The sequence below is a fragment of the Equus asinus genome, chromosome 3 (genome assembly GCF_041296235.1).
Source record: "Equus asinus isolate D_3611 breed Donkey chromosome 3, EquAss-T2T_v2, whole genome shotgun sequence".
NCBI lineage: Eukaryota > Metazoa > Chordata > Mammalia > Perissodactyla > Equidae > Equus > Equus asinus.
Genome location: NC_091792.1, coordinates 38,757,956 through 38,784,807, shown reverse-complemented (window position 1 = coordinate 38,784,807; position 26,852 = coordinate 38,757,956). Strand labels below are relative to the sequence as shown.

General features: G+C 40.1%; 1 protein-coding gene across 7 annotated transcripts in view; it reads right to left on the bottom strand.

The window, feature by feature from the left end:
- The window catches only part of FHIP1A (FHF complex subunit HOOK interacting protein 1A), a 222,239-nt gene extending 202,023 nt beyond the window's left edge, over positions 1–20,216 (bottom strand). For 3 of the 7 annotated variants that reach the window (XR_011501961.1, XR_006525554.2, XM_044767112.2), the window contains exon 1: positions 19,869–20,080. The gene's annotated coding sequence lies outside the window, so the exon portion shown is untranslated. Of the gene's footprint in view, positions 1–19,434; positions 19,561–19,868 lie in introns of those variants that run through there. The other 4 variants (XM_070504906.1, XM_044767109.2, XM_070504905.1 and 1 more) reach the window with 4 other exon arrangements.
- Between the last annotated feature and the right edge of the window lie 6,636 nt (positions 20,217–26,852).

Sequence of the window (26,852 nt, the reverse complement as noted above, 5' to 3'; positions counted from 1 at the left end):
AGGCAGCATCCCACATGCCACAAGTAGAAGAACCCACAATGGAGAATATACAACTATGTACCGGGGGGCTTTGGGGAGAAAAAGGAAAAAATAAAATCTTTAAAAAAAAAATAATAGAAAGGATGAACGAAACTAAGAGCTGGTTCTTTGAGAAGAGAAACAAAATTGACAAACCCTTAGCCACACTCACTAATAAAAAAAGAGAGAAGACACAAATAAACAAAATTAAAAATGAAAGAGGAGAGAGGGGCCAGCATGGTGGCATCATGGTTAGGTTCATATGCTCTGCTTCGGTGGCCCAGGGTTCACGGGTTCAGATCCCAGGCACAGACCTATACACGCTCCTCAAGCCAAGCTATGGTGGCGTCCCACATACAAAAAATAGAGGAAGACTGGTCGAGATGTTAGCTCAGCAACAATCTTCCTCAAGCAAAAAGAGGAAGATTGGCAATAGATGTTACCTCAGGGCCAACAGTCCTCACCAAAAAAAAAGAAAGAGCAAGCAGGGGCCAGCCCAGTGGAGCAGTTGTTAAGTTTGCACACTCTGCTTCAGCAGCCCAGGGTTCAGGGGTTCGGATCCCAGGTGTGGACCTACACCACTCATCAAGCCAAGCTGTGGCAACAACCTACATACAAAACGTAGAGGAAGATTGGCACAGATGTTAGCTCAGGGACAATGCTCCTCGGCAAAAAGAGGAAGATTGGCAACAGATGTTAGCTCAAGGTCAATCTTCCTCAACAAAAAAAAAAAAGGGGGGGAGACAATACAATGGATATCACAGAAACACAAAGGAATATAAGAGAATACTATGAAAAACTATATGCCAACAAATTGGATAACCTAGAAGAAACAGATAAATTCTTAGACTCATATGATCTCCCAAAACTGAATCAAGAAGAAACAGAGAATCTGAATAGAACAATCACAAGTAAAGAGATAAAAAGAACAATCAAAAACCTCCCAAAAAACAAAAGTCCAGGGCCAGATAGCTTCTCTGGAGAATTCTACCAAATATTCAAAGAAGAATTAATACTTATCCTTCTCAAACCACTCCAAAAAACTGAAGAAAGTGGAATGCTTCCTAACTCATTCTATGAGGCCAACCTTACCCTAATACCAAACCAGACAAGGACAACACAAAGAAGGAAAATTACAGGCCAATATCACTGATGAACATAGATACAAAAATCCTCAACAAAATATTGGCAAATTGAATACAGCAATACATTAAAAGGACCATACACCATGACCAAGTGGGATTTCTACCAAGGATACAGGGATGGTTCAACATCCACAAATCAATGTGATATACCACATTAACAAAATGAAGAATAAAAACCACATGATCATCTCAATAGATTCAGAGAAAGCATTTGACAAGACCTAACATCGATATTTGATAAAAATTCTCAATAAAATGGCTATAGAAGGAAAGTAACATAATAAAGGCCATATATGACAAACTCATAGCCAACATCATACTTAACAGTGAAAAACTGAAAGCCATCCCTCTGAGAACAAGAACAGGACAAGGGTGCCCACTCTCGCCACTCCTAATCAACATAGTATTGGAGGTTTTGGCCAGATCAATTAGGCAAGAAAAACAAATAAAAGTTATCCAAACTGGAAAGAAAGAAGTAAAACTCTTGCTGTTTGCAAATGACATGATTCTATACATAGAAAAACCTACAGAATCCACCAGAAAACTACTAGAAATAATCAACAACTACAGCAAAGTTGCAGGGTACAAAATCAACTTAGAAAAATCAGTTGCATTTCTATACACTAAAAACGAAGTAGCAGAAAAAGAAGTCAAGAATACAATTCATTTACAATCGCTACAAGAAGAATCAAATATCCAGGAATAAATTTAAACAAGGAGGTGAAAGACCTATACACTTAAAACTACAAGACATTATTGAAAAAAATCAAAGAAGACATAAAGAAATGGAAAGATATTCCATGCTCATGGACTGGAAGAATAAAGAAGTTAAAATGTCCATATTACCTAAAGCAATCTACAGATTCAATGCAATCCCAATCAGAATCCCATAGACGGGGGGCCAGCCTGGTGGCACAGCAGTTAAGTTTGCATGTCCCGCTTCGGCAGCCCAGGGTTCTCCAGTTCGGATCCTGGGTGTGGACATGGCACTGCTTGGCAAGCCATGCTGTGGTAGACGTCCCACATATAAAGTGGAGGAAGATGGGCACGGATGTTAGCTCAGGGCCAGTCTTTCTCAGCAAAAAGAGGAGGATTGGCAGCAGATGGTAGCTCAGGGGTAATCTTCCTCAAAAAAAAAAAAAAAAAAAAAGAATCCCATAGACATTCTTCATAGAAAATAGAACAAAGAATCCTAAAATTTATATAGAACAACAAAAGACCCCAAGTAGCTAAAGTAGTCCTGAGAAAAAAAGAACAAAGCTGAAGGCAACAAAATTCCTGGCTTCAAAATATACTACAAAGCTCTAGTAATCAAAACAGCATGGTACTGGTACAAAAACAGACACACACATCATTGGAAGACAAGTGAAAGCCCAGAAATAAAACCACACATTTATGGACAGCTAATTTTTGACAAAGAAGCCAAGAACATACAATGGAGAAAGGAAAGTTTCTTCAATAAATGGTGTTGGGAAAACTGGACAGCTGCATGCAAAAGAATGAAAGTAGACCATTATCTTAGACCACACAAAAATTAACTCAAAATGGATTAAAGTCTTGAACGTAAGACCTGAAACCATAAAACTCCTAGAAGAAAATACAGGCAATACGCTCTTTGGCATTGGTCTTAGTAGCATCTTTTGAAACACCATGTCTCTCAGGCAAGGGAAACAAAAGAAAAAATAAACAAAAGGGCTTCATCAGACTAAAAAGCTTCTGCAAGGCAAAGGAAACCAAGAACAAACCAAAAATACAACCCACCAACTAGGAGAAAATATTTGCAAACCATATATCTGATAAGGGGTTAATTTCCAAAATATATAAAGAACTCATACAACTCTACAACAAAAAAACAAACAACCCAATCAAAAAATGGGCAGAGGAGATAAACAGACATTTTTCCAAAGAAGATATACAGACGGCCACAGGCACATGAAAAGATGTTCGACATCATAATTATCAGGGAGATGCAAATTAAAACTACAATGAGATATCACCTCACAAGCATCACAATGGCTATAACTAACAAGACAAAAAGAACAAATGTTAGAGAGGATGTGGAGAAAAGGAACTCTCATACACTGCTGTCAGGAATGCAAACTGGTGCAGCCACTATGGAAAACAGTATGGATATTTCTCAAAAAATTAAAAATAGAAATACCATATGATCCAGCTATTCCACCACTGGGTATTTACCCAAAGAACTTGAAATCAACAATTCAAAGAGACTTATGCATCCGTATGTTCACTGCAGCATTATTCACAATAGCCAACACGTGGAAGTAAGCCAAGTGCCCATCAACAGATGAAAGGATAAAGATGTGGTTTATATATACAATGGACTACTACTCCAGCACGAAAAAGACAAAATCGTCCCATTTTCAACAACATGGATGGATCTTGAGGGTATTATATTAAGTGAAATAAACCAGCTAAAGAAAGGCAAACACCGTTTGATTTCAATCATATATGGAAGATAAACACATGGATAAAGAGAACAGACTAGTGGTTACCAGAGGAAAAGGGGGTGAGGGGTGGGCAAAAGGGGTAAAGGGGCACATACGTACAGTGATGGATTAAAAACTAGACTATTTCTGGTAAGCACAATGCAGTCTATACAGAAGCTGATATATAATAATGTACAATTGAAATTATACAATTTTATAAACCAATATGACCTCAATAAAATAATTTTTTTTTAAAAACCTAAAAAAAAAATCTTACTAATTTTACTATCTAATGTAGCCATTCAGTCACTTTCTGCATGTCATCCTATTTTAATTCTCTGCAGAGCAGGTCTTTTCTTGCTTATTTATTGCCTGTCTCCTTCCCACTAGAATATACATTGAATGAGAATATAGACCTTGCCTACTTTGTTCTCTACTATAGTCCCAGCATCTAGAACAGTGCCTGGCACATGGTAGGTGATCAAAAGTTTAGGAGGAATTGACAAATAGATGATTCTCAGTGTCTAGCCCAGTCCTGGCACACCAATGGTGCCAAATAAATGTCTGCTGAGTGAATGAATTCTGTCTTGTATAAAAGTTATTTTTATATATATTTTACTAGCTCTGTCAGTTGGTGATCTTGATACCCTCTCTAGCATCTAGCATCGTGCTTTACACATGCTAGGCCCTGGATAACTTTCTATTAAATTGATTGCTGGTTCAATAAAAGCTCAAGTAACAGTAATTTATCTTCTAAATCTGAATTTGTCTCATCTTATTGATAAGAATCTGTATTATTTCTTATGCCACATAATGCCTTCATAATACCACAGAGTGGTAAAGATCACCAGCTTTGCTGTCAGAGAGGTCTGGGTTCAGATCCCAGCTCTGTCACTGATTACCTAAATGACTTTGAACACACTATTTAACTTCTCTTCACTTCAGCTTCCTCTTTAAAAAAAGATTAGGAAAGCTGTCATGCGAAGCTGCCTACTTATTTCACACCTAAATGAACAGTCAGTCCTAAATCCTCTACTACCCCTTTTTACCAGTTTTAAATTGTTCGGCTCATGTTAGAATATTTTAATATATGTTGCCTGAATTGAGTAGTCATTATTTAAAATAGTAGGGGATTATGTTCATAAGGTATTAATTCTCCATTAACTTTTCATGACCTTACAGCATCTCAGCGGTCATCCAGTGAGCACAGGTGACTTGAGCACATTACTGCCATCATTCCTAAGACTTCTTCGAGCCAAAGCAAAATAATGCCCCAAGGTGACACTACCTCACACAGAAGAGTAATTCTCTTTCCCTTAACATCCCAAACAGGAAATAGGAGAACAATCGATAAGTGATGAGCACAAGAACTGTATCCATTAAATAAATTATATAATAACATGATCCCAGCTTAAAATTAGATGATTTATTAAAAAGAATAATAAACAGCTTAATGCCAAAGTAAGTGCATCTTGGTCAAAATGCATTTGACATAATTAAAATCCCTCTGGGAACAATTCCGTCTGGAGGTAGGGAGCTGTTGGCCAAGGCTCATGCAGATAAATGTCACTGATTCAGGTACGAGGTTATGCCTCAGTCACAGACAGGCACAGGCACTGAGATTCACGCAGACAGGCAGAGAACACAGCGAGCCTTCTGCACAAATGCTGACAGGTCTTTTTCTAAGAGCATCATTTAACAAAAAGCAGTGACCTGCCAAAGAAGATAGTTAGCATAGAACCACTCTTCAAAAGACCAAATTCAAAAAATCATTCTCTCACAAATGTTGATATTATCACTAGGCACAGAAAATGTATTTGCAGAAGGAGTCACAAGAAATCTGTCTGCATAATACTTTCAGCAATGAAGCAGTATGAAAATGTAAGCCTTTACTGGCAAGTAGTAAACCAAACAAAAAGTAAATAAAAGCCAAACCTCTGTTGTTCAGGTACAAACAGGAACATTTGAGAATAAAAGGTCAATAGGATTTTTGTTACTGGCCACTAACTAAGGCTTCCCACCAAAATGTTCACTTACAGAGCTGTCGACTGTTCTGAACGCTCTATACCACGTTGAGTTAAGTGCATTTTCCCAAAGGTGAACAAGCGAAAAGTACAGCGCTCATGGTCACCTGAATGGAGCTGTGACAAATGTCCTGTTAGAAGATAATCTTCAACAGCTACAGCTATCAGTTCAGTCTATCCAAAAATGTTCCCGTAGATTAAAAGGCACAGACATGTATGTGTTATTTTAAATTCAGTTAGTTCTGCTTAAAATCAATGCTGATTTAAGTTACTGGAGAAAGGTAGTACACACAGCAACTTTCTTCCAAAATCAAGAGGTAAAAAGGTAGGGTCTAGCACAAAAGAGGTTAAGGGCTAGTGGCTAAAGCAACAAAAGCATTGAACAAATAATCTTGAATAGTAGACCTTGGCAAGAATCCTTGATACTTTTCAATGAAAGAATGTGGTCCCAGTTCTGTGATCTTTCACACTAACAGAGACTTTTGCTAAACACAGACCTCAACAACTAAGGAATTTAAAGCACTTTATAATAAACCCAATTCCCTATCACATTCCTTTCTGGTAAAAAAAACAAATTTTGCAAGACTTATTTTGCCTGTAGAGGATGAAAAGCACAAGGATGAAGTGAATGACTTAAGAAAGTAAAATGCACCCCTCTGTCCCATGGCCAGAAGCAAAAGTGACACATCCTTACAGCAAGAAGAGAGACTTCATGAACAATTTTAACAGAAACATAGCAGAACGCACACATCCACAGGAGCATTAGCCCCTTCAAAGCCTACATGCTTAAGACAAAAACGTCTGCCAATGCTCAAGACATCTTAGGCACAACTCCTTTAAGGATGCCTTCATGTCTATAACATTCTTTTGAAATTTTCAACTGTGGCAAATTTGGTTCTTTGAAAATGGAATTTGATATCTGTAAGCTGGAAATACATTTAGAAAATAAAGAGAATCATCAAGCTGAATACTGTTTTCAACCAAAAAGATAAGTGTTTTTCTTACGTGGCTTCTTCTAAAGACAATTCTTTAAAATTGTTCCAAACTTCCTAACGGCAGCAGCTATCGAATAAGCAGGCAACCTTCCTGGATAAACTCTTTGAAGGGCACATTTCACTTTTTACAAGGTCTTTGGTATTGGCATTGTGTGTACACCTAATCCATTAGGTAACAGTTATATCTGCTTCCATTTTTTCATGTCATTCATTCATTCAACAAATATTTATGGTTCACCTAACACATGCTAAGTATAGTGCTAAATCCTAAGGATATAATGTTGAGCAAAAAACAGGCCCACCACCTGTCCTCATGAAGACAATTTACATAAGCACATAAATTGTAACAAATAAGTCAGTCCAATGAGGAAAAAAAAGATACATAGTGATGTAAAAACCTATAATAGTGAAACCCAACTAGTGTAAAGGGGCTTCCCTGAGGAAATAAGGTTTGAGCTAAAGATAAATAGGAATTTACTAATTAAGCAAAGGGAGCTGATGGGGAGAGTATGGAGATGGTGGGGATGGGGGAGGAAAGCATTCCGAGCAGAGTGAACAGCATGGGCAAAGGCTCTGTGGCTTTTTAAAAGAATATGGGTATGTTAAGAAATGAAAGAAAGATGGTGATGTTAAAGCATTGAGAGCTAGCAAGAGAATGGTATGAGATGAGGCTGGCAAGATAGCCGGGCTGAACTCCACAGAGCCTGGCACACATTAAGGATCTTTATTTACCTTAAGAGTCATGAGAAGTCCCAAGCGGATTTTAAAATGGGAGGGGATGTGGGGAAGGAAAATGACACCATGAAATCTACACCATTTAAACACCCCTAAGGCTGGAGTGGAGAACCAATTTGGGAGTGGACAGGATAGAAGCAGCAAGACCAGTTAAGAAGGTACTGTAATAATCTAGAAGAGAGGGTAGAGTTAACACAGATGAGAGAAATGAATGGATTTGAGAGATACTAAGGATAGGAAATCAGTAAAGGGTTGGATGGTATTCTATTTTCCTTATTTACTCAAAGATAATGCTTTGGTTTTTGCCTAAGAGTTCCTCATTTGTTAATTATTTGCAAACCAAAAAAACATCACGCAAATGTTAGAGTTCTTTTTCAATCAGCTTTCTGCATTATATTTGATATTCTAGATAAAGAAGAAAAAGTAGCAAAGAGAAAAACAAAACTTAAGAAGTATCTCATTTTATGCAAAAATGTGTGTTCCTGAAAAATTGTGCTATACCTGGGTAATAAAAGAACCTATATCTTAAAGACTATTCCTGAGTAACTACTTCTTCTGTGCACAAAAGCACACACTAAAAAAAATGCAGAACAGATTAGCATGATACTATAGCAAATGAAAAGTAAACCACTATCTTGATTATTTCCATACATCATTTCTCCTTTATTACAGGGTAAATTGGGTGATTTTACAATTCTAAAAGGATGGAATGGCTAAGAAATTTAATAATCACCATCAAATTTTATAATAATCTATTTAGTAAGGAATTAGAATGACCAAGAAGCTTGCAAGGATTTAAATCGATTCTTTCACCAATGACTTTACCCACACGAAAAAGTCATTTTTTAACCTACATTACTACGATATACCATCTCTAGTCCACTCTCTGCAAAAAAATACAGCTTTCTCATAAGCCTGGGTTACAATGTCATAGTAATGTAATAAGAAGTTCAAAATGTAGTCAGCCTTATCGACTATATGAACACATATACCACAAAAAGTCTAATTTTGTACGAATTGGCCACATGTTTTTGTGTCTGACATGTACAGACCAATTTGTACCACAGCTCAGAACAAACATAAAAGAGGTAACTGGGTTTTAGTAGTCTCAGTATCAACAACAAATGTACCAGCTAAATTCTAATTCCATGAGCTAAAAAAAGACAGTCTAATTATGAGATTTTGCAACTAGAGTTTATATCACCCCAACAAAATGCAGCTTTTAACTTGGAAAGAAACAAATTCAATATGAAAATCATTGAGGAAAGAATATAAAACCAGAGTATGTCAATAAACTCACTTCTAAAGGCTAAATGCACTTTTAAACATGCTGCTTTTGGCAATTTAAGCCATAACCAGCCATTATTTGATCAGATATTCTGCATATGAATTTCTGGTTTCCTCCCTTAAAAAAATCATTAAGTTACTAAAGTATATATGAAGTAACATGAATAGCCTAAAATAGTATCTTGACAGTCATGATCATTTATAATACAGACACTTAAGCCTGAATTGGGCATACAGTGGTATTTTGAGAAATATTATATTTCTGATATGCCACAGTAGCTCCCTGAGAAATGCTGTGCTTTGCCTCATGTGGTTATTTTTAAATGCATACCTCAAAATCCTTTCAGGACAGGGGTAAAGAACGGAAATCATGAAAAACCTCATTATTTTTTGTTTTTTAAGGAAAAACAGAAAAAAGACAACGATTTAGGAATTAAAATCTCAAGCCTTATGACACTGTAGGACTACCAAAAAAAGCAATTTGCAGAAAAACATTAATTACTACTGAACTATGCCAGGGAGTGTACTCTATGTGCCAAGTCACAGCTCTCTTGGACATTTTATGATCACATTAAAACACAGTTGAAAGATGAGCCCTATAATAAAAATGTTGACCCTCTCATGATTTCATCTGCTTGACAAAGATGTCATGATAAGTTATTTTGCCCATAAGTCTCCAGAGACAACCATGCCACTTCATGCACTCACCAATTATTTTAGCAAGGAAGAGAAAAAGGAGTTCTCTTATCTAAGCCTCATGTCATCTTACATCTTACAATTTCTGAATTCCACGTGAAAGGATTTTCATTCACCCTTTACTTTTCTTGAGGAGCACAAAGATGTCTAAAAAGATAGTGAAAGCCTAAAGGATTAACCAGGATATTAAAAGTCTCATTCTTAATTTTTATGAAATTTTATCTGGGGTTATTTGGCATTTTCCAGATTCTGAGAGGAACTGATTACTAAGGAATCTTGGTGTGAGAGTTTACCTTTTTTTGTTTGTTCTTACTTTTTATTATGGAAGCTTTCAAAACATAGAAAGTAAAGAGAATAGTACAATGAACTGCCATCACTCGACTTGAAAATTAACAATGTGTGGCCAATCATAATTCAGCCAATCTAATCTCTCATTTCCACTCCTTGCCTCTGCTGGGTTGTTTTAAAGCAAATTTCATACATAAAATCTGAGGTAAGCAGAAAAAACGGTCCCCAAAGAGAAATCACTTCCTAATCCCCAGGAGGTATGAATATTACCTTAAGTGGGAAAAGATGCGACGATAATTTAGGCTCTTAAGGAGGAACTGATCTTGGATTATCCAAGTAGGACCTAAATGCAATCACATGTGTGCTTGTAAGATCGAAGCAGGGGCCGGCCCCATCGCCGCGGGGTTAAGTTCCCGCACTCCGCTGCTGCGGCCTAGGGTTTCTCAGGTTCGGACCCTTGGCACAGACATGGCACCACTCATCAAGCCATGCTGAGGTGGCGTCCCACATGCCACAACTAGAATGACCCACAACTAAGAATATACAACTATGTACCGGGGGGCTTTGGGGAGAAAAAAGGAAAAATAATAAAAGCTTTAAAAATAATAATAATAATATTAATAGATGAACGTATAAACAAATGAGCTATATGAAAATAAGTATCTTGAAAAAGTTATAATACAATTTCTCCAAAATTGCTACTGGCAGCTTGAAGCCTAAATGCTGGCATTGCTCTTAAAGTAATAGGTAAAAGGAATGAATATTTAAGACCACTCTGTCAGAACAAGTTGTATACAACTCCCCTGGCAGTGATATTTCAAAACAGCAAAAAGAGATTTGTGAGCATCTGTCAATTTGTGACATGCCTACAGCTCTCCAATTGCTCAGAGGAATATTCCTGTGTCATCATTAGACACTAATAGTTATTGAGCACTCCCATGGCTTGGAGGCAAGAACAGAAGGCCTTTAGGAAGAAAATGGTTCTGTCTTCACAGCCCAGCAAAGAGAGAGGCCAGGAGAACAATAATGGCAATTTACTGGTGGAGAACCTAAAAGTCACGAGCTCTCATCTCTACTTGATCTGCATCCTTCAGGCCAACCTTCTCAACTCCATGCTTGTGTCTCCAATTTCTGCTGGACAGGTCCACATGGAGCTCCTGCTATCAAATTAACTTTGAGGTAATAATAGTTTTTCAGCATCTAGCCAAGTCCCTTCCATTGAAAAATGTCCCATTAGTGTATGTTAGTGGTGGTCTGTTCCTTTTTTTCCTTTCTCATTTTCTTTTTTTTTTTAAAGATTTTATTTTTTCCTTTTTCTCTCCAAAGCCCCCCGGTACATAGTTGTATACTCTTCGTTGTGGGTCCTTCTAGTTGTGGCATGTGGGACGCTGCCTCAGCGTGGTTTGATGAGCAGTGCCATGTTCGTGCCCAGGATTCGAACCAACGAAACACTGGGCCCGCCTGCAGCGGAGCGCGCAAACTTAACCACTCGGCCACGGGGCCAGCCCCCTCCTTTCTCATTTTTATCACTTTACTTGAGGACCTTATACCATAAAGGCACTCTTCTGGGTAATATAATGATTATTCCTAGAAGGCCAGAAGACGAAACCAAAGAGGCACATCCCCCATATATAATTTGGCAAAAACACGGCCCAAGGGAGGGTATGCCCGGCACATACTAAAAAACGGTCGCATCACTTGGTGGGACAAGATTTTGCTAACTTGCATACTTTGGTGAAAGACAGGATCTAAAGATCTCATCACAGTCACAGACTCAAAAATACCTCAAACGAGATAGTATTTGTGAAAGTGTTTTGTAAACCATGAATAGCCAAGGGACTGTTAGTTCTGTTACTGATGTGGCTATTACAAAGGCACAGATCTGGGGAACACGTAGTTATATCGTTTGAAAGAACTAACGAGGTATGGAGAGAAGGGATCTTCAGTAAGAAGAAGGACAAAAGAAAGAGAGGTCCCAGAGGATACGACAGAAAGCCTAGGCAACAAAGGGGGGTGAAGGGCTCCAAGTTAGCACACTCCCACTCAATTCAACAAATACTTACTGAATGTCAGACATTGGTCTACGTCTTGGGATAGACAGCCAAAGACAGCCAATACTAATATAGCCCAAGATCCCTCACCTTCATGGAGTTTTATATTCTTATTCAGTGAGACAATCAATAAACAATACATACAATAAATAAGTAAATTTTAATATGTTAGAAGATAAGCACAGGAGAGCAGGGTAAGGGGGATGAAAAGTGTGGAGGGTTTGCAATACTTTGAGCTTAAAAGATGAGCCGAAGAGTAGAATGTGGTCAGATTTCCAATGCTGTTCCTCAACAGCTAAATTCAATTGCAGGAACAATGAGGAAAATCATACTGTGCTTGAATGAAATTTGCATTAAATTTGACAAACCCAAATTGCCTAGGAACATACAGCTCATTTTCCATACTTCTTCTCCTTCACTCCTATTCAAAATTATTCACAACCATGTGCTACACAGCGTATTTACAGAGGAAGATATGAAAAGACTTAGCCAGAGGTAGAGCAAAGGGAAATTACAAGAAACAAGAGCAAAGCAGATGACAGTAGAAGTAGTTGCAAACCACTATCTCAGGAAAGGGCTAACTCAACAGAACTTTAAATATGACAGGTTTTTTCTTAGGAAAAGTTGGCTCTGGGTCAAGGATGATTTATGTTTCATTTCTAGTAACAACCCCAGAAAACTGGCAGAGTGTCCCTGGAGCACCGCATTGATAGAGTTCTGGGTCCTGTGGGAAGTGAACTAGACATTTCTTCCGTGGACTCAAGATGAGGGAGTATGGGCACGCAAGCCCTACATTTGCTTTTTCTTCCCTAGGAAGATCTTAGTGCTAAAAAAAAAAATTAGTAAATGCTCACCGGCCACTTACTAATTGAAAGGCAACACCAAGAACAGTGGAAGATTTGGAAGAATAGAGCTTGGTCCAAGCCCTAAAGGGGTTAATAATCTAGCTGAGAAGGAAAAATGTATTAAAGATAACACTAGAAGGCAGCAAATACCTAAATTCTTAAAATTTCAGTAGAGATTCAGATGCTAGGAAACTACTACAAGAAAAGACAGCCAAGAAAGGCTTAAAGGAGAACACAAGCTCTGACCTGGGTTTTAAAGAGTGCACATCACTGAAATAATTGGAAAGAGGAAGGACTGATCCCAGCAGAGATGGAGTAAAAGGAAGAGGTAGGTGTGCTCAGGAATGAGGAAGAGATCAGCAGGGCAGCCAGAGCAGAGGATGTACACAGGGCACCAGGTCATAGATGCCTTGAGTATTAGTCAGAGTTCTCTAGAGAAAGAGAACCAATAGGAAAGACATATATAAAGGATAACATATATAGTACATAGTTCAAGTTCAAGTCCAAGTCCAAAGGCAGGAAAAGACTGATATCCTAGCTCAAAGACAGTCAGGCAGAGAGAGTGAATCTCTGTTACTCAGTCTTTTTGTTCTCTTCAGGTCGTGCAGGGATTGAATGAGTCCCACCCACAATGGGAAAGGCACTGTGCTTTACTCAGAATACGATTCAAATGCTAATCTCATCCAGAAACACCCTCACAGACACACCTAGAATAATGTTTAGCAAACTATCGGGGCACCCCATGGCCCAGTCAAGTTGGCACACAAAATTAACCATTACACCTTGAGCTGAGTCATCACCCAGTAGGCCACAAGGATCATGACTGGTGACAGGAACAAAGCTTTACTTTATAAAATCAAACTGAGTATGGCATGAAAATGGACTAGAGGAAGAAAAATTGGAAACAGAAACAAGATAAAAAATATTATAATTGCCTATGTGATACTAAGAGGCAACAACAAACATTTATAGGATTCTATTCACTATAAGGTACTCCACTAGGTGATCTTGTCACTCAATAGTTTAACTTGATGTCAGGATCCAAACGTAGACCTATCCAGCAGGAATAGGAGAAGCAAGCCTAGGATTCCAAAGGTCAGCAATAAGGATGCAGATTTAGAAATTATCCACGTAGGGAAGGCAGCCAAGTAGAGAGTTTGCTCCTGGCACGCCAACACGGACAGAAGCTCAGAGGACAGCAGGTTGAGCAGCCAGGAAGAGTGAGGAAGCCTCACCAAACCTACTCCTTTTGTGATTCACTGTGAAGGAATGACCACTCCTCAGTGACAAACTAACCCTAAAACATGATCAAGAGGTAGGTTTACTTTAAGAAAAAAAGGGAGAAGGCAACACAACCAGTCCCCAGACTCCCAAACACAAGTTACAAGCTGATTTTTACCATCTACAGCAACTCCAGGGTCTACTTTTCAAATAGGACATGCAAGGTCCTAAACAGTAACACAGTGGAGAAGTACAAGAAGGAAATTCAGAGAAGGTCAAACTTAATCAAGCGGATAAGAAATTAGCATTAACTATTAGGTTTTTAATACGACTCTAAGGTAAATAGCAGGTAGTCTAGCGTTTCCTGAAGCAAATCAAGGTCAATGAAAGTTCTGCTGTCAGATTTTTCATAAGCATTTAAACCACTACATCTTGCTTAAAACAAGCAAAAGTGTAAACATTTTGTAATACACACAAACAGGAGAGATTTAAAATACTCAACTTACAAAAAAAGTTACTAATGTTAGTGAATAAGCAATAATCAAGAATAATACATTAGACATGTTGCATCTTCTCACAAAAAGATCAAAATACGAGTATATACAAACTATAGTTTCCCCTATGTCCAAAGAAATTCTTATTTTATAAGAAAAGCTTTCATACAGAAATATGAAGTAACATTTTTATAATAAAATACATATGGACAGACATCATCTATATTTGTAGATGTATTTTTCTATACTCATTCTGATATATTACAAAGAAAATCATGAATGAACTCCAAGGACAAGTTCCATAAATACAAACAAAACAGAAGGCACTCATTTTGAGAAATGAAACATAATCCTCTAATTGAATGGTTATGAACAAACTTGGACTCAATGAAAATATCAACCAACTCTCTAAGATGGTCAATAAAAACTCTGCCACAGGAATTCCTGAAATGTTCCTGCTTCAGTGAATATGAGTCATGAAATTTAGCCAAAGTATCTTATTTCACATTTTCCACATACAGAAGAGTAACATCAGTCCCTGGCACCTTCTACAAGCCTAAGGATCCTAAAATTGACCCAGGATCAATACTTCAACAGAGGTAAACTTTAATAATACAAGGAGAGGAGCTACCATACCCTCATTCTGCATTCTGCAAAACCTACTGGATTCTCTGAACTCCTTAACGGCATGTCCTAGAATAATGTTATTAAGAAAACGTTTAAAAAAAAAAACAAACTATGCTCCATAAAAGCTAATTAGCAGCTCATCCAACAACTGGAGGGTATTTTTATAGCTGTTATCAATTACTATCTTCTCCAGGGGAAAACAGTAAAAGCAGACAGAACCTGAAATGTGAAGAAATGAGGTGAGCCCTATCTAAAAGCTCAGAGCCTTCTGCTCCTATGACCTCTTGTTTTAGTGTCTGGTCATGGATTAATAATTTCTATCTTCAGTCTTATACCTTCAGAAAGAAAAAAGGTATTAATATAATTTTAAATGGAATTTAATATAATTTTAAATACTATTAGAGGAAGTATAAATTAGAGAAATTTAACATTTTCATATCTCTGTCTCTTTCACAAAACTTTCCTACAGAAAACACTCACACAAGTGTACTTTAAGGATGTTCTCTAAAGTACTGTTCTTAACATGGAAAAATGGGAAACGACCCAAATTTCCAACAGTAGGAGATTGTTTAAATAACCTGTGATGCAATACTATACAGACAGGATGCTCTGTATGTATGGTCATGGAAACATTTTCAAGATATATTAAGTTAAAAATAAAAACCAAGTTGAAAGTTGTTTAGTATTACGCCAGCTGTTATTAACAATCACAATAATAAGAAATATATTTTAACAAAGAAATTTTGGGGGAAAAAAAATACCTATTTATAGCAGTTTCCCCAGAATATAAGATTAGACCGCACTTTAACTTTCAACATTACACGTCTGTAATGTCTGAACATTCAATAATATGTATTTGTGTATAATCAGAAAAAACAAAGTTTAATTTTAAGTTAATGATATAATTGGAAGGGAAGTAGGAGAAAATCTCATGTATAAAGGGAAAACTTAGTGTGTTAGAAACTGTTCTATATGACCCCTAAAATATCATCAGCCTCTACCTCTCTTTTAGAAGACAGTTAGATCCTTATTCTCAGAACTTCATTAAGCAACACTCATAGATATTGGACAAGCTCCATTAGCATCTCCCATTAGTCATAGCTTCTCAAGATAAAAGTTTAGCCCAAATTCCAGTATTTATCAAATTCAACTGAGCAACACTGTCAATTCCTAAATAGCTGCAGACAAACTGCCAAAGTGTGTCTAATTCTAATTCAAAGTTATTACAGAATTAACAAAAAATACAGGAAACATACCGAGTCTGAAAGTTCTAGAGAGATCTGAAGCATTTTCAATATGGAAATATGAGGAATTAAAGATAAACTTTTTTTTTTTTTTGCTGAGGAAGATTCACCCTGAGCTAACATCCACTGCCAACCCTCCTCTTTTTTCACTTGAGGAAGATTAGCCCTGAGCTAACATCTGTGCCAATCCTCCTCTATTTTTTTGTATGTGGGACACCTCCACAGCATGGCTGGTGAGTGGGGTAGGTCTGTGCCCAGGATCTGAACCTGCAAACCCAGGCCACCAAAGCAGAGCACATGGAACTTCATCTACTTGGCCACGGAGCCAGGCCTACTGATAACTACATTTGAATCCACAGTCCTGTAATCTATTCAAACATTATAAAAACCAGATAGAAAGAGGAGAGAATTGCCTAGCAAAGTAATTGAGGAATCACAACCAGGGGGAAAATTTCCACCTGCCTGGGGAGGAGTTAAACTTGTGCTGGAAGGGGTTTGTCTCTATAGTTATGTGACCTTGACAAAACATTTAAACTCCTATACCTCAATTTCTTCACCTGCAAAATGAAAGAACTGGGAATAAACAATCTCTGTGGTCCCTTTCAGCTCTAAAATTCTGAAAAGAAACTTTTACTCTAACCTTTCCAAAGGATTTTTTTTTACATAATATAAAATATAAGATATAGGGGCTGGCCCAGTGGCAGAGTGGTTAAGTTCATGCACTCCACTTCACTGGCCAAGGGTTTGCAAGTTTGGATCCCGAGCACGGACCTAGCACCACTCCTCAAACCATGTTGTGGTGGCATCCCACGGAAAATAGAGGAAGATTGGCACAGATGTTAGCTCAGCAACAATCTTCCTCAAGCAAAAAGAGGAAGATTGGCAACAGATGTTAGCTCAGGGCCAATCTTCCTCACCAAAAAATAAATGAATAAATAAATAAATATATAAAAGATATAGAGGTATAAGGTACATAGCCAAAAACAACAGACCCCTGTCAGGCTCCTCCTTAAGTTTGAGTACCATTCCCCAAAAGAAGCTCCTTCAACTCTTCGAGATGTTTCTTCTGGTAATTACTTCCACATTTGTAAATCACACATTTATATTGCTATTTCCTGATTTCAATTTTAGACATTACCAAAGTTCTTTATTCAGTCTATTGGGACATTTATGCATCTACTCCACCTCCCCAGGTACAACTACATTGTTGAGATGCAAGGATATAAACATAACATACACATATATATGTATACATATTTATATACACTCCTATCCCCAACGAGCTCACACTTTGGTTAATTAGAAATAAGATCCCTTTTCACATCCAAACACTTCACAAGTTGTAGCAGAGAAAAAAATTAAAAGCATTGCTTCTAAATCAGAAATCCTGAATTCAGTTCTGAGTCCACCACATACAGGAGCAAAGTAGGCACCTAAAAGTTCCTTATTCTCTCTGAATCTTATCTGTTTTCTTCCTGTGTCATCTGAATATAACAGCACCCACTACAAAATGGTTAAATTACAAAGCACAAATATGGTACACGTCAAAGTACTTTGTTAATCATAAAGCACTATAAACACATTAATTTCTGTTACTGTCTTTATTAAGAGATCCCTATAAATGAAGTCCCTGAAATTATTGGTTCCTCTTGAACACTGTTCCCCTACCTAGGCTAAAAGTTAAGAGTTGGAATTTGCTGAGAGTAAGAGTGAAATAGATGTAAATTGTGTTCCAAGGCCAGAATCTGAGGGTCCAGCTCTTCAAAGGGCCTATGAACCGCCCTAGGAGACAAAAGTACACAGAATAAAGACCAAGCATCTAAGCAGGGATCCGAGAGAACAATTTTGCTTTAGATTTGCAGAGAGAGGGAGCTTCCTTAACAAAAAAATTTTTTAAACAATACAAGAACATAATTCCAAAAGTCACTCCTCAGGCAACTTTTGCATCTTCTAATAGGTACATTTCTACATAATTTGTTTGTACATCTGCTTCTTGATTTGTCAACATTATCTACTGACTTCCTATTATGGCAGAAAGAATTTGGAGAGAAAGTGTTTTGAACCAAACTTGGGAGGCAACATGCAGAACTGTCCAGCAATGCATTACTCTGACTCTGTAATAGTCCTTTCTTTTCTAGTCTTCGAATGCCTACATTAAAAGTGATACAACCCATAGTATCTCTATGTAGAGGCAAGAAGAAAGCTAGCTGGGCAGTTGGGTCTAAATTATTTAACCACTCTAAATCTCTCTCTGAATCCAGTTCAGAAAAGCTTGGTTTCTCTTGCCCTTTCCACCCTCCCCACATAGTTTAATCTTGTTTCTAAAGCTATAGGACAAATGATAAATGGGACCCCAAACTTAATTTATTTCAAGACAAGCACGGACACAATTCTTATGAGCTCTGTGGAAAGGGATTCACTGGAGCTAAAAGAAAACAGTCTTTAATTATCTGAAAAGTTATCTAAAGCCAACAAGTATGCTGCACTAAAGAGTAGATTTATGGACTGAATCTCCTGCTCAATTTCTGTCCAGAGAAGACCACTGAAGTTCTCCAACCGTGGACTTCGGTTGCAGTACACTAGGTTTGGGCCCCTTCAGGGACAACATCCTGTCTAGTGCTAGGTGTACAAGTGAACTTGAGGTCAGGGAGGTGACCCCGCCAAGCAGGCTAAGGAGAGGAAATCTTTTCTCTCTTTAATCAACAAGATAAAGGTGATTAAGCAGGAATTATTTTTTCAATGACGTACATAATTCCATCAGGTCTGCTGTGGCTATTAGCAGAGAGCAGCTGACTTCCTAATGAGATGAATTTGATAGCAGGACCCTTTCAGAGAAGAAGCTAAAGAATGGGCCCAATTTACAGGGAAGCAACAATTGGTATGCACTGTTTACCACTACTCCTCAGGGCGGTCTCTCCTCGTTTGGGGCTCCTTCCCCCCGACAGGGAATTTTCCCGTCCCTGGATGGCTAAGGCTGCAGGACCTGCTGAAGGGTGGAAGCCGGAGCAGTTAAGAATGGACGGATCCAGGTAGGTGGGACGGTGCTGGGCTAAGTCATTAGCTACGCTCACGTGATTCCCAAAGTCCCAAGCAAACACAGCTACCGCTGCCACCAACACCTCGCTCTGGCCGGGCTTGAAATAGGACAGCAGCTAGTTCCGCTCCCTAACAGAAGCGAGGTTTAACAAGGGAGCTTTGTTGAGGTCGGGGCGGGGGACACACACACACACCATCAGTAACAACGATCGCGACTTGAACACAGTTTCATTAGAGAACTTAGGAAACTGAGCGACGGCCACCCAACAAGAAATCCTTACCCCAGAAAAGTGCTGCAAACCTCCGAGTGGCAATGCCTCTCTGTCTCTTGTATAAACGAGGAGGTTTGGAAAGAGAAATTGAGTCCCAGATCTCTTTGCCTTTACCTCTTCCTCCCGTAGGACCCCAGCTCTCTGGCCCCAGGGACCAAGGAAAGGGGTGGAGAGCCCTGACGTCCTTCTCCGTCAAAACAAGCTGGCCCTCTCTCCCCCGGGGTTAGTCGCCGAGTAACGCCTGGTCCCGAAGCTCTGGGAGCCACCTCCTCCCAGCCGTGCCTTGGCCCGACGCAGTCACCTTGTTTGGCATATTCCCAGGGGGCCCCCCATCCCAATACCTGTCCCTGCAGCCCAGCTGGGGGATGCAAGAAAGGGACACCTCGGCTCTCCCGCTCCCTTAACTCCCTCAAGCGCTAATATGAGATCGGCGTGCCACGTACCTGTCAGCGGCCGCGGCTCCTCCTCCCCGCGCGGTGGGGGACTCGCCGGACAAACGTCCCCGGACAGTACAGAAAGTTTGCGCCGCGGTCCTGGGGACGCGGGTCCCGGAGCCGCCACCCGCGCTAGGCACCGCGAGGAAGGGGGAGCCGGCTCCTCGCCCGGTCCGGCCGCCGCTCGCAGGTCCCCGCCCGGCTCCTCCCCGCGCGGCTCCAACTCCACAGCCGGGCCGGGGGAAGAAAGGAGGAGACGGGGGAAGGTCTGAGCGCAACTTTTCGACGGTGCGTCAGCCGCGGGCAGCGCCGCGCGGGACCCGGGCTCCCCCCCGCCCTCCCCGCGCCCTCGGGAGCGCGGGCGGGGCTGAGCCGGGGCGGGGCCCAACCTGCCCTGCCGGGCCAGGGGAGCGCCGCCCGCCCCGCCCCGCAGCGCCCCGCCCGCCGCCAGCCCCGCCCAGCCCGCCGCCAGCCCCGCCCCTGCCCCGCCCCTGCCCCGGGACGTGCCGCTGCCAGGTGCGCAGGGCTGCGTCGGCCGCGCGGCCCCCCGGCGCCGGTTTCCACGGTGAAGGAGGAGGGGCTTCTGAGGGAAAGTTTCCACCGAAACTTAAACCCGGGCGGCGTGGAGGACGCCTCGCCCTTGGGGGCTCGCCTTTCGCCAGGGCCACGCCCCTTCACACACATGCACACACGCACGCACTCACACACACGCACACGCGCACACACCACCAAACAAGAAAATTAACCGAACGGGGGAAGTGCTGCGACGCTGAGGGAGTCCGACACCCCTACACGGCGCGGCCACTCGGGACCCCTCACTCCCCACAGGTCTGCCAGCGGCTGCCGGCGTCCTCTCCCCGCTCCAGTTTCTTTCACCGGCGCCTTTTTTTCCTGAGGCTTGATTTTTAAATGCTAATACAGTCCCGAGAGAGCTGAGTCAAGTGGTGGAAACGTTCGCCTGTTGTTCATCCTCCTGGCAAACTCCCTGAAGGGGGCAGGGGGAGCTTTGGGCTCAGCAAACGTCAATCATGTGCCAGGGTTGGGAGGGAGCGGGAGGAGACGGGAACGAGGGTGGCTCTTTTGTGTTTTAAGGGGAGTCAGTGTTATCCGAGTTGTATGTGAGTATATGTGTGTGTGTCACACGTTCACTGGCACTTCTTCCTCCAGAAAATGAGGGCTTTTTAAGTTGGATAGTTCTACGGCAAAAAGGAAACTTCCCCCAACTCAGGACTCTCTGGAAGATGGGAGAGCAGAATCCATTTCCCTAACCCCCTGGGTGGTGGTGGCCGCCTGTGGCGCTGCCCAGCGTCTCAACATCCCTCCCAGAGCCCGGACCTGGGACCTCGGACGGCCTGGCCCCTTGTTTGCAGGACACGCGGAGCTGTGCCCGCTGCTGGGCTGGGCGGCGCAGCCTCCCTCCCCCCGCCCCCCGATTTTTCCGTCTCCCACACCCTCTGCGTGCTTGGGTGGCGAAATCAAGGCTCTGCTTTCTGGACTTGAAACCCCAGAGGAGGAAACAAATTCTTGGTTAGAGGCCCTCTTGGCATTTTCAGAGCCCTGTGGTTGGTGTGGCTGAAACTTGAGGTAAGCCTCAATCTAAGCAGGTTGGGCCACACCGCAGCTTGCAAAGGCGGATGTGGAGGGTTTTCTACCGCAGAAGCATCCTGCTGGCGCCTCACCAAGTTCTCCTTTGGAGGAAGTAACTTCCTCCCTTCATTCCTGATGAATGGCATCCGGAGATAACCAAAATCAGGTATATCTAGTTTCAAATTCTCTTTTGCAACCATGCTAGTGGGATGATACAAGCTTCCAGCTGCCTTCTAAGGCTGTCTGCCCCCTCTGCTGTGCTCGAGGACGGCAGCAGGAACGCAGGTTGCACTTGCTGCCAGTACCTCTCAGGACTCACTTCCCTTCCACCTGTAACAAGTGCAGACAAGTGGCTCCTAAGTAAAAGCTGGGGAAGGACAAGGGAAACAGAGATGAGAGTGGAAGCGAGGAAGTTCTGCACAGCAGGTCACCTTGCCCTCCTCTAACAACTGGAACGTGGGGGAATCGTTCATTTATTCAACCAATATTTACTGAGTGCTTTTTGCACCCTAGGCACTCTTCGAGGGGTCAGGGACACAGGAGAATGAAAACATAAAAATCCTAGCCCTCACGGAGCTTGCCCGTGAAGATGATAAATGAATAAGGAAAATATGTGGACTGCCATATGATTAGAAATGCTATGGGGAAAAATGAAGCAGGGAGGGGGTTTAAGGAGTATGAGGGGTGCTCTTTTAAATAAGGTCATCAAGGAAAGCCTCTGGAGGAGGTGACTTTTGAGCAAAGGCCTGAAAGAGGTTAAGGAGTAAGACATCTGAGCAGACAACTTTTGAGACAGAAAGCACAGCAAGTACAAAAAGCCTGTGGCAGGAATATGCGTGGGTGAGCTAGAACACCCAAGAGGCCAGGGTGGTAGAATGGAGAAGATGAAGTGAGAGAAGTAAGAGATAGGGATGATGTACCTCAGGCGAGGCTTTTACTCCGAGGTGGGAGCCGTTGGAGGGCTTTGTGTAGAAAAGCAGCATCTTCTGACACATTGTAATAGGATCACTGACTGCTGGGAGTAAGAGCTGAAGCAGAGACCAATGAGAAGGCTATTGAAATAAACCAGAAGCAAGAGGCTAATGACTGGGACCAGAGAGGGGCAGAGTGAAGAGCTGACAGGGGTTCCTCACAAATTGTGGGGTAAGAAGAAAAGAAAACAAGGATGACTCTGAGATTTTTGGCCTGAACAGCCGGAAGGATGGAATTGCCATATCAGAGATGAAGAAGACTTCAAAAGGAGCAGGTTAGGGGTAAAATCAAGAAGGCCAAGAGAAGACAGGAAAGAAACTACACATAATGTTAATGATTTTCAATTTCCCCAGCTTATAAAATGAAGAAAATAATACCTAGTTCGTTCGAGTTGTTTTAAGGATAACATGAATTACTGTAGTGAAGTGTCTAGCACAGTACCTGATACAGGGCAGGCACAATGTTAGTTCCTTCTCTGTAAATGTAAATTTCATACATATATCCATTATGCCCTCTGGGAGAGGAACAGAGTCATTGTTTCAGAGAAAATGAGTCTTACTAAAAGTAAAGGAGAGGGAAAAGAGAACAGGAAAGAAAGGACATAAAATGAAAATAAGAAATGAAGTCCTACAAAGGTGCCTCATGCACGCGATCTGTGATAGTAGTTTCTCCTAAATTCTGCTTCCTCAAGGGAACAAAGTATCAGAACTTGCTAGTTTTGGAAAGGAGTTTGAAATATGAAAAGTTTGTAATTAAGCAGAAAAAATATCCACAACATATGTAATAAGCAAAGAATTTTGGTTGTTATTCCTTATAGAGAATTCTTTCAAATAAATAAGATAGAAAAATAGTCAAAGGAGATGCACAGAGAATTCCAAAAATAATAATAATAAAATATAAATGGCCAATATATTTATTTTAAAAGTTCAACCATACTAATTAAAGCTAGAATGAGAGACAATATTTTCTTATTTATAAATTTGGCAAAGATTAGCAAAAATAATTATGCCTATTGTTGGATGTTAGACAATATCATACCAAGCTGAAGGAAGTATAAATTATAATAATCTTTAGCAATTTGCATCTAAATCTTTAAAATCTGCATACTTTCTGAACCAGAAATTTTACTTCTAAGAATTTATTCTAATATTCAAATATTTGCTAAAAATTTACACATTAGAATGTCTGTTGGTATCATTTAAATGTGGTGAAAAATTAGAAATATCTTAAGTATCCAACAAGAAAGAATTATGGTAAGCATTATATGTTATGATGTAGCCATGTTGTGATATTTAGGCAGATTTTTTTTAAGATATTGTTGAGGGGCCAGCCTGGTGGTGCAGCGGTTAAGTGTGCATGTTCTGCTTTGGTGGCCCAGGGTTCACTGGTTTGGATCCCGGGTGTGGACATGGCACCACTTGGCAAGCCATGCTGTGGTAGGCGTCCCACATATAAAGTAGAGGAAGATGGGCATGGATGTTAGCTGAGGGCCAGTCTTCCTCAGCAAAAAGAGAAAGATTGACAGCAGGTGTTAACTCAGGGCTAATCTTCCTCAAAAAAAAAAAAAAGATATTGTTGAATATCAAATGGAAACATGTTCACAATATATTATTGTATAAAATAAGCCTACTACAAAACAGTATGGAAAGTAGGATTCTCCTTAAAAATGTTAATAATTATCATCTCCATACTGGGATGACAGTTTATTTTTATTGTCTTCTTTGGGCTTTTCTCTATTTCCAAGTTTTTTGCCATAAGCAAGTATCACATTCTCTTAGGAGTGGAATTGCTAGATCATAGGCTGTATACGTAATGAGATTTAGTTGATACTGCCTAGAAGTTTTGCGAAGTGGTTATACCAATTTACACTCCTACAGGCAATATATAAGAGTTCTAGTCTGGGGGGCACCGCATGACCTAGTGGTTAAGTTTGGCACTCTCCACTTCAGTGGCCCAGGTTCACTTCCAGGCGAGGACCTACACCACTCTTTGGTGGCCATGTTGTGGCAGGGACCCACATACAAAATAGAAGAAGATTGGTGCAGATGTTAGCTCAGAGCGAATCTTCCTCAAGCAAAAAGAGGAAGATTGGCAACAGATCTTAGAAAAAAAAAAAACAATTAAAAAAGTTTACTCGGCCCCGTGGCTGAGTGGTTAAGTTCACATGCTCCACTCCAGCGGCCCAGGGTTTCACCGGTTCAAGTGCTGGGCACGGACATGGCACCACTCATCAGGCCATGCTGACGTGCCTTCCCACATGCCGCAACTAGAAGGACCCACAACTAAAAGAAAAATATACAACTATGTACCGGGGGGCTTTGGGAGAAAAAGGAAAAATTAAAAAAATAAAAAATAAATAAAATTAAATTAAAAAGTTCTAGTTTGGAGCAATGCATTTTTTAAGAGCATACATCCAGGAAATAGCCAATGATTTGAACCCTAACACTTTAGAAGTTACAATAATTAATTAAGCAAAAGTTAGAAATAAGTAAATTGGTTATGAATGCATATGTTAGTAACAATATAAACCTTTTCTAAATTGTACTTTTCATTAATTTATCTCTTTTTTTACCCTCTTTAGCTGCATTATGTATAATATGTCAAAACACTGAAATTAGCTACCTTTAATGCAGAAGCTGGACAAGACGCCCTCCTCTTTTTCTTACCTCCTTTATTCCCACTCAAAAATATAATTATGTCTTAAATTGTATTATACATTTCTCAAATTATTATTTAAAATACCAAAAATCCGTGATTATATGAAAAAAGGAGAGCAGTATCTCATTAGCACATGCACACTTGGACACACTCTTCTTTCACAGAGCTCATGGGACTGTAGTCTGTGTCTTAACACTTCTGTGAGGAAGTGGAGAAAGGGTATCACCTCTGTTTATCAAAAACAGAAGTTAAGGTGCTGCATAGAGAAGTGAGCAGTCTGAGATGAGGACATCAAACAGATCCCATCATTGACCCAGATACCTTGGAATCTAGACTAAAAACGGCATGAAGACATTATCATTTGTAGTCAGATTAAATCTAAATTTAAATTATCTTCTAAAGTTGCTTCTCTTAAAAAGAGCTCAGAAATGAACAATGTGTATCCTGTTAGAATGTTAATTATCCTGTCAAGAAATTCTTCTTTCTAACAAATACATGAATAAAAACCCATTGCTTTTGAATGGTTTCCTCTGCTGGGGGAATTATCAAGTGGTCAGGGTCTACTCCACTGTGGATGAAAGGCTTATTTATTATTAAAACTCTTCTCAAATCCATCTGTCTTCTCCTTCAAAGTGAATCTCTGTAGCATGTTAAGGGCCTGGGTTCTGGAGCAGATGCAGCTGACAGACGTGTGTTCAAATACCAGCTTTCCAGCCTTGTGACCTGGATCAAGTAACTAAGCAACTTCATTTGTTGGTGTGCCTTAGCTTTTTCTCTAAAAAGAGGCAATCATAGTACCTACATCATTGGTTTGTGATGAGGATTGTATATCTCTAGCTCTGTCTTTCTGAGCTCAGTCTAGGGCACATAATAAGCACTCGGTTAGTAGAAGGAAATAACAAAAATCAGGGCAGATATAAATGAAAGAAACAAAAAAGACAATGGATAAGATCAATGAAACTAAGAGCTGGTTCTTTGAAAAGATAAATAAATTTGACAAACTTTTAGCTAGATCCACCAAGAAAAAAGGCAAGAGGACTCAAATAAATAAAATCAGAAATGAAAGAGGAGACATTATGATTGATACCATAGAAATACAAAAGGTCACAAGAGGCTGCTATAAACAATTATATGCCAACAAATTGGACAACCTAAGAGAAATGGATAAGTTCCTAGAAACATACAGCCTACTAAGACTGAATCATGAAGAAATAGAAAACCAAACAGACTGATTACTAGTAAGGAGATTGAATCAGTAATCAAAAATCTCCCAACAAACAAAAGTTTAGGACCAGACAGCTTCACTGGTGAATCTACCAAACATTTAAAGAAGAATTAATACCAATCCTCAGACTCTTCTAAAACATTAAAGAGGAGGGAATACTTCTAAACTCATTTTACAAGGTCAGCATTCCCCTGATACCAAAACCAGACAATGATGCTACAAGAAAATTACAGGCCAATATCCCTGATGAACATAGATGCAAAAATCTTAAACAAAATATTAGCAAACAAAATTCAACAATACTTTAAAGGGATCATACACCGTGATCAAATGGGATTTATTCCAGGGATGCAAGGATGACTCAACATCTGCAAATCAATCAGTGTGACACACCACATTAACACAATGAAGGATAAAAACCATATGATCATCTCAATAGATGCAGAAAAGGCATTTGACAAAATTCAACGTTCATTTATGATAAAAAAACTCAATAAAGTGGGTATAGAGGGAACATACATCAACATAATAAGGGCCATATATGACAAGCC